The sequence below is a fragment of the Dendrobates tinctorius genome, unplaced genomic scaffold, assembly GCF_039654945.1.
Source record: "Dendrobates tinctorius isolate UK_male_01 unplaced genomic scaffold, ASM3965494v1 ptg000166l, whole genome shotgun sequence".
NCBI classification, from domain to species: domain Eukaryota; kingdom Metazoa; phylum Chordata; class Amphibia; order Anura; family Dendrobatidae; genus Dendrobates; species Dendrobates tinctorius.
This window is the reverse complement of record NW_027361833.1, coordinates 10,022,112-10,036,131: the sequence shown is the minus strand read 5'-3', so window position 1 is coordinate 10,036,131 and position 14,020 is coordinate 10,022,112. Positions and strand designations below refer to the sequence as shown.

At 47.9% G+C, this 14,020-nt stretch overlaps 1 protein-coding gene across 7 annotated transcripts in view; it reads left to right on the top strand.

Moving 5' to 3' along the window:
- DMD (dystrophin) overlaps positions 1–14,020 on the top strand; it is a 3,834,938-nt gene that overhangs the window by 1,403,819 nt on the left and 2,417,099 nt on the right. The window lies entirely within an intron of this gene.

Sequence of the window (14,020 nt, the reverse complement as noted above, 5' to 3'; positions counted from 1 at the left end):
GATTTTAGAGGAAAGCAGGTTTGATATGCAAAAGCTTTGCCAAACCAGCTTTCCATTTTGTAGCCGCGCACAAAAGCAGCAATTTAACATTGTTCATAAGTGTGATGGCTCAATTTAATTAGTGCTAATGCCACATTTTCATGATTATTTAATTAGTAATTATCTTTTTCTTGCACAGTCTCCTTTTGCTTTATGGCATTATTTCTATACATATATGCAGTGACACGTGCTTCTCCAGAGTGAACTATTTCAATTAAAACGCTCCTGTTTGAGGCAATTATATAATATTTTCATCAAATTTGAGTTATGCAAACTTTTAGACATTACACAATAGAACATTATAATTCTCCCAGGGTTCTTTATTATATTTAACATTTTGAAACATGTTCATTACTTTTTCAAGATAAGTATAGTAGCTTTTTATGGAAAACCCACAAAATATTTGTAGATAAAAATTGTGGAGCTTACAATATTTTAGTACAAAGTACAATAGAGATCTACTTTGAAGAGTTTATTAATGCCACGTTAACATAACAGGTCCAAAATTTCTAACCCAAGAGAACAGGAAAAACTATATTTGGCCACTTATCGTACCTGCAATTACAGAAATATCATTACATGGTGTTCTATTAGAGTATATAGACAGGTAATGTCTATATAGAATAACCCTTTTAAGTGTATCTCTACATAGATGTTATCTTGATTTATACCAAGGGATCAAGTTGTTGTCATGCTCAAATGATGTTTGGAGGAACAACTCATATTATGAAAAAAATAAATCTCTTGTGCATTTACTGTGAAACTTGTTAGGTGTTGGATTCCTGCAGCTGCACAGCAGGGATCCAGAGCCATACATCCAGCGGTCTCCCATTCCTTTCCGACAGCTCAGGAACCTGCACAGCAATCTCAACGATCCAGGCGCCCTGCTCAGACCAGCTGTTTGGGTCTGGATATTGCTGCCACCTCTGGACCAGGAATGGTAGCACAACCTGCTTTGCAGGAAACCACTCCATAGGCTAAGTCCTCTCGCCGTGCTACTGGGCATGCCCACGAGACGATCTCCCAATGGAGATTGGGGGTCACATGCTCAGGTCCTTGTCCTGATCTGATTGGCAAATCTCAGAGGTCTGGAGGGTCCCGGAAGCGCATGGCTATAAAAGGCCCGCATGGCCGCTCGGCCATGTGCTAGTATAGACAATACGTGCTATGTGTGAATGGTGATGGATGTATGATTCTGGTGACTGACTCATTTGAAACCCCTTCCCTCTGATATTACGCATGTGGTTAGGGAATTAGTTTAGTAGTCAGCTCCAGTCAGTGGCAAGCCATACACTACGGTGCATACCGCACCGCTACACTAGTGTCCGATAGGGTTATGCCTCACGGCACTGTCGTACAGCGGCAGTAGTTACTGCCACGCTGCAGTTAGCAGCACCTACCAGGCGTCTGCGGTAGCGACACCAAACGCACGTTAGGTCAAGACGGGCACCGACCTCTGTCTTGGGCCGTGTCCTGTGACCGTATATTGTGTGTGCAAGCCAGCTGAGACCTGTGAAGCTAACAGGCTTGGCATTTATGCTTTACTTATACTAAAGCGCGTCTGTGTGTGTAACAGAGTCCGCTTTGCGCACCTTGGGTGACTTTTAACCCGAGCGCAGTATACCGCAATATAGCGAGTCTGCCATTACTCAGCAGCGGTTGTTACACCTACTGCACGGTGGACCCCGGGTGGCGAGCGCACTTCCTATTATTTATATTTAATGCATTCTGCCGTCCCTAACATTATACTAGCACCAGGATCTGGCTAGTAATGGCGGAACTGCAGCTGCTGTAGCGGTACATTTGGCAGCTGGAGAGCAGGTTGGCGGCTATCGAGAGCTCCACCTCAGCTGCGAATGCTACAGCAGCCGCTGCTCAGGCAGCCGCAGAGGCTGTCTCACGCATGCCCACACTCACGCCTATGCCGACAATATCTCGCCTCCCGCTCCCTGACAAGTTTTCGGGTGACAGCGCCACCTGTAGGGAATTCGTGAGTCAGTGCTCTATCCAGCTTGAGTTACTGGCTGCACGGTACCCTACAGAGCGGGCTAAGGAGGGGTTTATTGTTTCTCTTTGATCTGGCAGGGCATTACAGTGGGCTACGCCATTGTGGGAGCATGAAGATCCCGTGGTTCATGGGGCTGCTCAGTTCCTCGCGGCTCTGAAGCAGGTATTTTTGGGACCACAGATCACGCACGACACCTCTCTCCAATTATTGGCCCTAACACAGGGGTCTCTCTCGGTCAGCCATTATGCCGTCTGATTCAGGACATTGGCTTCCGAACTAGAGTGGCCCGATAAAGCACTCATCCCTGTGTTTTGGAGAGGGTTAGCGGAGCATGTCAAAGATGCTCTAGCAACCAGAAAGGTCCCCACAAGTCTGGAGGAAGTGATTGCCATCTCCACCCGCATTGATTTCCGATTTACGGAGCATAGGCTGGAATGTGCGCAATCCAGACGAAGGGTTAATTTGGCTCCCACCATCTCCGAGCCGCTAAGAGCTCCCGCTCAGGAGCTTACATCCTCCAAACCTATGGAGGTGTCTCGCCCCGGCTCCAAGCCACGTCCTGTGCGAGGCTTCGCAAGTTGTTACCAGTGCCGGCAGTTTGGTCACTCGGCTAGCACGTGTCCACTGCGGTCGGAAAAACGATCACATCCAGAGGTCATAGGTGGTGGTCAGACAAATATGAAACCCTTTTCTCCCAAACCGGTATTCCAAAGGACATTAGATAGTGGGGCCTCCACCTGGGAGGTAGAGGTTACCGTGGATTCCGGGGCTGAGGGGAACTTTATGTCCTCAACCTTCATCCAGAAACACGCTATTCCACTGGTGTTACTGCCCCAACCTCTGACCATCAGGGTGGTTAATGGTGCAGCTTTACCATCTCAGGTGACCCACCAGACAGCCCCACTCGGGCTTTCAATCGCACCCTCTCATCGTGAGATTCTGTCCTTGTTCATTTTGCCAGATGGCATCGACCAGGTGTTTCTCAGAGCTCCCTGGCTTCGTTGTCACTCCCCTCATATTGATTGGGCTTCAGGGAATATACTGGGTTGGAGCAAGGACTGTGAGGGAAGGTGCCTGAGGGACAGTGTTCAGGTAGCTTCCACTGAAGTGCCTGCGGATCTCTCCGCGCTTCCTAAACCTTACCACCAGTACGCGGATGTCTTCTCTAAAAGATGTGCGGAGACGCTCCCACCACACCGTCCTTACGATTGCCTAATAGATCTTCTGCCAGGCACGGAACCTCCTAGAGGCTGTGTTTATCCGCTGTCACTCCCTGAGACAGAGGCTATGTCTCAATATATCCGGGAGAACCTGGCCAGAGGTTTTATCAGAAAGCTGGTGTCACCGGCTGGTGCAGGGTTCTTCTTCGTGCAGAAGAAGAGCGGAGAGTTACATCCCTGCATTGACTACAGAGGTCTCAACGCCATAACAGTTAAAAACAAGTACCCTCTCTCGTTGATCTCTGAGCTATTTGACAGGTTGCGAGGGGCCCGAATCTTTAAGAAATTAGATCTATGGTGGGCGTACAGCCTGATCCGCATTCGCGAAGGAGACGAGTGGAAGACAGCCTTTATTACCAAGGATGGCCACTATGAATATCTGGTCATGCCCTTCGGCCTTTGTAATGCGCCTGCTGTCTTCCAGGATTTCGTCAATGACGTCTTCCGCGATATGCTCTCCACCTCGGTGGTGGTCTATCTGGATGACATCCTCATCTTCTCACCAGATTTGACCTCCCACCGGAGAGATGTCTGCATGGTCTTCGACCGTCTGCGGGCAAACTCTCTTTTCGCCAAGCTGGAGAAGTGCCAGTTTGAGCAGGAGTCCTTGCCGTTCCTGGGCTACATCATCTCTGTCCAGGGGGTGGCTATGGATCCGGCCAAACTGCAAATGGTAATGGACTGGCAGGAACCACACTCACTCAAAGCGGTGCAGTGCTACCTAGGGTTTGTCAACTATTACCGCCAGTTCATACCTCACTTCTCCACACTGGTAGCTCCTTTGGTTGCTCTCACAAAGAAAGGAGCTAATCCTAACGCTTGGTCTGAACAGGTCTTGTCTCTAAAATCCCATTTTGCTGGCGCTCCCATCTTACACCGTCCCGATGTGGATAAACCGTTTATCCTGGAGGTGGATGCCTCTTCCATCGGTGCAGGAGCAGTCCTTTTCCAGAAGGATGCTCAAGGTCAGAAGCATCCCTGCTTCTTCTCTAAGACCTTCTCACCGGCAGAGAAGAATTACTCTATTGGGGACAGGGAGCTGCTAGCAATGAAGTTGGCCTTTTCCGAGTGGAGACATCTCCTGGAGGGAGCCCGATTTCCCTTCCAGGTGTATACGGACCATCAAAATTTGGTCTATTTACAAACAGCCCAGCGCTTGAACTCTCGTCAAGCTAGGTGGTCGCTCTTCTTCTCCCGCTTCTGCTTCACCCTGCGCTATCTCTCTGGAGAGAAGAACATCCGTGTTGATGCTCTCTCGCCCTCGGTGGTCTCAGCGGAGGAAGGGGAGGCTGAGCCACGGTTAATTCTCCCTCCGGAGAGCCTTACAACCGTGGCTCCAGTTGCTCTCGAGTCAGTGCCACCGGGCAAGACCTTTGTGCCTCCTCGGCTACGGCTGGAGGTTCTCGCCTGGGCACACGCGTCCAGGGTGGGTGGTTACTTTGGCAATAAGCAGACCACAGAACTCCTGGCAAGGTCATATTGGTGGCCGCACATGGCTCGAGACACTAAGAAATACATACAAGCATGCATCTCGTGTGCAGGCAACAGGTCCTCTAGACAGAGGCCGGCTGGGTTATTGTACCCTTTGCCGGTGGCAGATAGACCTTGGGAGATGGTTGGCATGGATTTTGTGGCTGGCCTGCCCAAGTCTGGTGGCAGTACGGTCATCTGGGTGATCACCGACCATTTTTCTAAAATGGTGCATCTGGTGCCACTAGCACGGTTGCCTTCCGCTTGTGGTCTTGCCACACTGTTCATAAAACATGTATTCTGTCTGCATGGCATGCTGTTATGAATGAGTCACCGTAGGAGGCAAAAACAGAAATGCTAGCTAAGTCCAGAAAACCAGAGAAGTAGGCAGCTATCAGATTGCAGACCCCTGAACCTATCAACAACTAGCAGTAGCCGTGGGGGGTTCCTACGGTGCCCTAGACCCCTCGATCACAGCCGGAGAGCTAAATAGCCTAAAGACAGAAAGGGAAATATAAACTGCCCCAGAGCAGACCCCAAAGCAATAGGCAGCCCCCAACATATAATGACGATGAAGCAAGAAGAAAAAACACTAACACAGATAGAAAGATAGACTGAGCAAATGATGGGGCCCAAGCTAACTAGATAGGACAGGATAGGAAAGCTGCTGTCTGCAATCCACGAAAAACCCTATCAAAATAAGAGCCAACAGACTGACAGGGAAAAAGGCCCTGAAGACGCTAGGCTTCAAAAAGACTATGTCAGTACTCAGGTATTTTCTGAAGACAGAGCAAAAAGGCAAAAAGGAATTCAGCTCACCCCAGCAGGGAATGGCAGAATCCAGAAAAGCAAGGCAAACTAAAACCAAAAAAATGCAAAAAGGCAAAGCAGAAAACTTAGCTTTTGAGGAGCAGGAATCAGACTGGTCTCCTAGAATTCCACAGAGAAATCACCAGCGAGGCAGAAGGGCGTCGGCTGCCTTATATCCAGTCAGAGATCCCCGTAGCCCAGTCATCCTCTCCCAGCTCAGGTGCTTGGTGATCAGCCTCACTACCTTCCTTCACCAGAAGAGGGAGTTCATCAGACCTCAATGGTGAAGGGGAAAATGAACTCAAAACAGTACCTCCCCCTTGAGGAGGGGTCACCGAACCCTCATCCACGCCACCAGGGCGATCAGGGTGAGCCCGTGAAAGGCACGCACCAATCTTTTGGCATGAATATCAGAGGCAGAGACCCAGGAATTATCCTCCTGACCATAACCCTTCCACTTAACCAAATACTGGAGTCTCCGTCTAGCCAGACGGGAATCCAGTATCTTCTCTACCTCATATTCCATGTTACCTTCAACCAATACAGGTTCCGGAGGTGCCACCCCAGGAACTACTGGTTCAACAAACCTCTTCAACAAGGACTTATGAAACACATTATGAATTTTAAATGTGACAGGAAGAGCCAACCAAAAAGAGACCGGATTAATGATCTCCAAAATCTTGTAAGGCCCAATAAATCTAGGCTTAAATTTAGGAGAAGCTACCTTCATAGCGATATTTTTTGATGATAACCAAACCATATCACCCACCTTAAACTGGGGACCAACGGTCCTATGTCGGTTGGAAAACCGCTGGGCCTTTTCCTGGGAGAGAGATAACTTATCCACCACTTGGTCCCAGATCTGGTGCATTCTCTCCACCACAGTGTCAACACCTGGGCAGGCAGAAGGCTCCAAATGCCCTGAAGAAAATCGAGGATGAAACCCAAAGTTACAAAAAAAAGGTGACATCAAAGTGGCAGAACTAGCTCTATTATTTAAAGCAAATTCGGCCAAGGGCAAAAATGAAACCCAATCATCCTGATCAGCGGAAATAAAACATCTCAAATACGACTCCAAGGTCTGGTTTGTTCTCTCCGTCTGCCCATTGGTCTGAGCGTGAAATGCAGAGGAGAAGGACAACTGAATTCCCAGCTTGGAACAGAGCATCCTCCAAAATCTAGACACAAACTAAACTCCTCTGTCAGATACAATGTTCTCAGGAATCCCGTGCAAGCGAACCACCTGTTGCAAAAACAGGGGCACCAACTCAGAAGAAGATGGCAACTTAGGGAGTGGTACAAGATGAACCATCTTAGAGAACCTATCACAAATCACCCAAATAACAGTCATTCTCTGAGAGACAGGCATATCAGAGATGAAATCCATTGAAATATGGGTCCATGGCCTCCTGGGCACCGGCAAAGGCATCAACAACCCACTAGAGCGAGAACAAGGTTTAGACCGGGAGCAAGGCCCACAGGACTGCACAAAATTCCTGACATCACGAGAGAAGGCGGGCCACCAAAAAGACCGACTCACCAGATCTCTAGTACCAAAAATACCTGGATGACCAGCCAATGCAGAGCAATGAACTTCAGACATCACTCTCTTCTTCCACTGGTCAGGAACATACAACTTTCCACTGGGACAACGCTCAGGTTTGTCCTCCTGGAACTCTTCCAGAGCACATCTCAAATCGGGCGAGATGGCAGAAAGAACTACCCCTTCGCCTAAGATGGTAGCAGGCTTGGTCACCACAGGAGAATCAGCAAAGAAGCTCCTAGAAAGACGTCAGCCTTGACATTCTTAGTGCCAGGAAGAAAAGAGACAAACAAAATCAAAACGTGTAAAAAACAAGGCCCATCTAGCCTGTCTAGGGTTCAAGCGTTTGGCCGACTCCAGGTAAATCAAATTCTTGTGGTCAGTGAGGACCACGACTTGATGTTTAGCTCCCTCCAACCAATGTCTCCACTCCTCAAATGCCCATTTCATGGCCAACAGTTCCCGATTCCCCACATCATAGTTACGTTCAGATGGGGAGAACTTTTGGGAAAAGAAAGCACAGGGATTCATTCTAGATGTTACAGGATCCTTTTGGGACAAAACAGCTCCTGCACCAATCTCAGAAGCGTCCACCTCTACCTGGAACGGGAGTGAGACATCAGGTTGCGGCAAAACCGGGGCAGAAGTGAATCTTCGCTTCAGCTCCTGAAAGGAAGAAACAGCCTCCGGAGACCAATTCAACACATCAGCACCCTTCTTAGTCAGATCAGTCAATGGCTTGCCAATACTAGAAAATTTTGCTATAAATTTCCGATAAAAATTAGTAAAGCCCAAAAACTTCTGAAGGGCCTTCAAAGAAGTGGGCTGAACCCAATCATAAATGGCCTGTACCTTGGCCGGATCCATTTCAATAGTTGACGGAGACAAAATAAATCCCAAAAATGAAATCCTCTGTACCCCAAAAAGGCATTTCGATCCTTTGAAATACTGGGAATTCTCCCTCAAGACCCGGAACACCGTCCGAACATGTTCCACATGAGAATCCCAATCCTTGGAGAAGATCAAAATATCATCCAGATAGATAATCAAAAATGTATCCACAAAGTCTCGGAAAGTGTCGTTCATGAAGCACTGGAAGACAGAAGGGGCATTAGTAAGCCCAAAAGGCATCACCAGGTACTCAAAATGTCCCTCTGGAGTATTAAACGCCGTCTTCCATTCATCCCCATGCTTAATGCGGATAAGATTATACGCCCCCCTGAGGTCAAGCTTGGTAAACCAGCAAGCACCTTTAACTCTGGAAAATAGATCCAAAATCAGGGGTAACGGATACTGATATTTAATAGTAATTTTGTTGAGGGCACGATAATCAATACAAGGCCTTAATGAACCATCCTTTTTGGCCACGAAAAAAAAACCAGCACCTAATGGTGAAGAGGATGGTCTAATATGACCCTTCTCCAATGTCTCCTTAATATAGGATCGTATAGCCTCGTGCTCGGGTACAGATAAATTGAAGGGCCGACCCTTGGGAAATTTACACCCTGGGCTCAGTTCAATTGCACAGTCATAACTCCTATGAGGAGGCAAAGACGCAGACTCATTCTCACTAAATACATCTTAAAAGTCCGCCAAATAGTCAGGAACATCATGCGACTGAGGAGTGGTGGAACAAACCGGAGCCTCACTAAGGGCACACCGACAACCCCAACTCACCACAGACACAGATTTCCACTCCAAAACTGGATTATGAATTTGCAACCAGGGAAACCCCAGAACAATGGTATCATGCAAATTATGCAACACCAAAAATCTGCAATTTTCTTGATGGTTTGAGGCGATCCACATTACCACCTGGGTCCAAAACTGAGGTTTATTTTTCGCCAAAGGAGTAGCATCAATCCCCCTCAAAGGGATAGGCATCCGCAGAGGTGTCATAGGAAATCTACAACGTTTAGCAAAATCCAAGTCCATTAGGTTCAGGGCTGCTCCCGAATCCACAAAAGCCTTGGCGGAAAATGTGGACAGGGAGCAGATCAGAGTAATTGCCAGAAGAAACTTAGGTTGAACACCACCCACAGAAAACGTGTGAGCACAACGTTTCTCTCGTTTAGGACAGACAGAAATAATATGCGAGGCATCTCCACAAAAAAAAACACAGCTTATTACGCTTTCTGAACTCCTGACATTACTCCCTGGACAAAACTCTATCACATTGCATAGGTTCAGACACTTGTTCAACAGGTGGCAACACCTCTCGTGCAGTCCTTCGTTCACGTAAACGCCTATCAACCTGAATGGCTAGTAACATAGAATCGTCCAGACCAGAGGGAACAATAAATCCCACCATAGTATCTTTTACGGCTTCTGACAAACCCTTCCGAAAGAGAGCTGCCAAGGCATTATCATTCCAGGCAGTAAGGACCGCCCACTTTTGGAATTTTTGTCAGTATAATTCTGCAGAATCTCGACCCTGGCTCAATGCCAACAGGGACTTTTCAGCCTGATCAATAGCATTAGGTTCGTCATACAACAACCCCAAGGCTTGAAAAAATGCGTTCACATTAGTCAGACTAGGATCATCAGGTTTCAAAGAAAACGCCCAATCCTGGTGATCGCCATGCAGCAAAGAGATGACAATTTTAATCTGCTGCGCGGAGCTCCCTGACAAGTTAGGCTTCAAGGCAAAAAATAATTTACAATTATTTTTGAAATTCAAAAATTTAGACCGATCCCCAAAAAACACATTAGGAGTAGGGATCTTTGGTTCAGCAGCATGTGAATGAGCAAGGTAGGCAGAAATTCCCCGCACTTCCGCAGCGAGCTGCTCCACACAATCAGACAATTGCTTTATCTCCATTGAGAGAGAAAAAAAAAATTCCCCCTACGGCCTCAGAGATATAGAGGAAAAAATATACACACTTTTTTTTTTTTAAATTCTTTCCTGCTATTGAGTACCCTAGGATCTGCGGTAAGGCTGGTGATTCTGTTATGGATGAGTCACCGTAGGAGGCAAAAACAGAAATGCTAGCTAAGTCCAGAAAACCAGAGAAGTTGGCAGCTATCAGATTGCAGACCCCTGAACCTATCAACAACAACTAGCAGTAGCCGTGGGGGGTTCCTACGGTGCCCTAGACCCCTCGATCACAGCCGGAGAGCTAAATAGCCTAAAGACAGAAAGGGAAATCTAAACTGCCCCAGAGCAGGCCCCAAAGCAATAGGCAGCCCCCAACATATAATGACGGTGAAGCAAGAAGAAAAAACACTAACACAGATAGAAAGATAGACTGAGCAAATGATGGGGCCCAAGCTAACTAGATAGGACAGGATAGGAAAGCTGCTGTCTGCAATCCGCGAAAAACCCTATCAAAATAAGAGCCAACAGACTGACAGGGAAAAAGGCCCTGAAGACGCTAGGCTTCAAAAAGACTATGTCAGTACTCAGGTATTTTCTGAAGACAGAGCAAAAAGGCAAAAAGGAATTCAGCTCACCCCAGCAGGGAATGGCAGAATCCAGAAAAGCAAGGCAAACTAAAACCAAAACACAAATGCAAAAAGGCAAAGCAGAAAACTTAGCTTTTGAGGAGCAGGAATCAGACTGGTCTCCTAGTATTCCACAGAGAAATCACCAGCGAGGCAGAAGGGCGTCGGCTGCCTTATATCCAGTCAGAGATCCCCGTAGCCCAGTCATCCTCTCCCAGCTCAGGTGCTTGGTAATCAGCCTCTCTACCTTCCTTCACCAGAAGAGGGAGTTCATCAGACCTCAATGGTGAAGGGGAAAATGAACTCATAACAGCATGCCAGACAAAATTGTCAGTGATCGAGGTCCCCAGTTCACATCCCGGTTTTGGAGAGAGCTCTGCAGCCTACTCAGCATTGAGTTAAACCTGTCCTCCGCTTATCATCCCGAGACAAACGGCTTGGTTGAGAAAGCCAACCAAACCTTGGTCACGTACCTGCAGCATTTCATCTCTGCCAGGCAGGATGACTGGGCATCCTTGCTACCATGGGCTGAATTTGCCCTGAATAATGCAGTGGCAGATTCCACTGGTCAGTCGCCGTTCCTTCTAAATTACGGCCAGCATCCACGCGTCCCTGTCCCAATGCCAGTGTCCTCTGCTGACTCCAGGGTGGCAGACTGGGCAGTGGAGGCTCGCGACATTTGGGATCGCACTCAGGATGCTATTCGTGCCTCTAAAGAAAGAATGAGGGCATCCGCGGACACACATCGGCGACCCGCTCCAACCTTTTCCCCCGGCGACTTGGTGTGGCTCTCTGCTCGAAACATCAAGCTGCGGGGCCGAGTCCTCCAAGTTCGCGCCTTGATACATCGGACCTTTTAAGGTTCTCGAGCGAATCAGCTTGGTGGTCTACTGCCTGGCTCTACTTCCACATTTAGCCATTTCTGACGTTTTCTATGTGTCCCTTCTCAAACCTGCTCACATGGCCCGGTTCTCTGAGTCATCTGCCGGGTCATCAGACTTGCCTTCAGACGAGTTTGAGGTTAACGCCATTGTGCGTGGCAAAAAGTTTTAATTGGTGGACTGGAGGGGTCATGGTCCAGAGACCCAGACCAGGGAGCCAGTGGAGAACATCAACACTCCGCATTGCAGCGAGGCTCAGAGAGGGGGCCCTAGGAGGGGGGTAATGTTAGGCGTCAGATTTCTGCAGCTGCACAGCGGGGATCCAGAGCCATACATCCAGTGGTCTCCCATTCCTTTCCAACAGCTCAGGGACCTGCACAGCAATCTCGGCAATCCAGGCACCCTGCTCAGACCAGATCTCTGGGTCTGGATGTTGCTGCCACCTCTGGACCAGCAATGGTAGTGCAACCTGCTTTGCAGTAAACCACTCCAGAGGCTAAGTCCTCTCACTGCGCTACTGGGCATGCCCACAAGACGATCTCCCAGTGGAGGTCGGGGGTCATGTGCTCAGGTCCTTGTCCTGATCTGATTGGCCCATCTCAGAGGTCTGGAGGGTCCCGGAAGCGCATGGCTATAAAAGGCCCGCATGGCCACTCGGCCATGCGCTAGTATAGACAATACGTGCTATGTGTGAATGGTGATGGATGTATGATTCTGGTGACTGACTCATTTGAAACCCCTTCCCTCTGATATTACGCATGTGGTTAGGGAATTAGTTTAGTAGTCAGCGCCAGTCAGTGGCAAGCCATACGCCACAGTGCATACCGCACCGCTACACTAGTGTCCGATAGTGTTATGCCTCACGGCACTGTCGTACGACGGCAGTAGTTACTGCCGCACTGCAGTTAGCAGCACTTACCAGGCGTCCGCGGTAGCGATGCTGCATGCACGGTAGGTCAAGACGGGCACCGACCTCTGCCTTGGGCCATGTCCTGTGTGTTTATCAGAGTCCGCTCTGCGCACCTAGGGTGACGTTTAACCCGAGCGCAGTATACTGTCATATAGCGAGTCTGCCATTACTCAGCAGCGGTTCTTACACCTACTGCACGGTGGACCCCGGGCGGCAAAGCACTTCCTATTATTTATATTTACTGCATTCCGCCGTCCCTAACAGAAACTAGTCTACTTACAGTGGTATTTCCATTTCAAAGATCATATTCCAAAATATAGCAGGCGTAATACTACAGTATTTATCTTAGCAAATACCTCCAATTATAAATGTAGTATAGTTCTTCTGATTAGCTTTGTCACTTACCCCATGTCCAGTGCATTACAGTAGCTTAGCAATCCATGGTTACAACCATTAGCTAATCAGAAAAACTATACTACATTCCTAAATGGTGGTATTGGTTAATATTATTTTTACACTTACTACATAATGGGATAGGAACTTGGATATATAAATGTTCTTTCAACTTTATTGGTTATATAAAATAAGCTACTTCCTGATGGCACTTGTTCTCAGTTCAGGAGCAATACCCTAATAGATAAAGAAGGTTGTGTTGCTATCTGCTTCTTATAGACCATCTAAATTTAATCTATTAACTGTCCTACTAGCTTCATCTTAAGCATTGATTCCGACTCATTGGCTACAACCTGAACCAACCTATATTAGAGAACAGAAAAATAAAACTCAACAGATAAATAGACTATAGGAAGTTTCCAGCTGAGAACATTTCTTATTCCACCTATCAAAAAATAAGGCAGCCATGGGTGCATTAGCCCTCTCTCTCTTTCTTGCTCTGTTTCTAAGAGCCCCGTCACACATAGTGTCTCACCAGCGATCCCGACAATGATGTGAACTTGTCAGGATCACCGATGTGTCGCTACATGATTGCTGGTGAGCTGCCAAACAGGCAGCTTCACCAGCGATCTGGACAGCGATACGCAGATAATAAGAAACTCACGTCGCTTAGTTACCTACTGTGTACCTTAGTTACCAGCACGCTGGTGCAGGGAGCTGGTAACCAAGGTACACATCGGGTTTCTAAGCGCCGTGCGGCGCTTAGAAACCCGATGTGTACCTTGGTTACCAGCTCCTTGCACCAGCACGCTGGTAACTAAGGTACACATCGGGTTTCTAAGCGCCGTATGGTGCTTAGAAAACAGATGTTTACCTTGGTTACCAGCTCCAGCTCGCTGATCACTTGTCTCCCGCCTGCCACATGCAGCAATGCACGCTGGCCAGCTGGAGACCAGCGATCAAAAAAATGTCCTGGCCATTCCAGGATGATCAGCGATACCCAGCAGGGGGGCTGGTCGCTGATAAGTGTCACACACAGCGATCTCGCTGGTGAGATCGCTGTTGCGTCACAAAACTTGTGACTCAGCAGCGATCTCACTAGCGAGATTGCTGTGTGTGACGGGGGCTTTAGTAGAGCTTAGAAGCATTTGGCTAGTCTGTTTTTAATCGTGATGTCATACACCTAATGGAAAAGAGAACAATTAACTGGGTAGAAGTGCAATATGGTTGTTAGTACACAGTGCTATATGATATGATGATTGCAATTTATTAGGATATAAACATTTTGATGGGAGGGCTTCT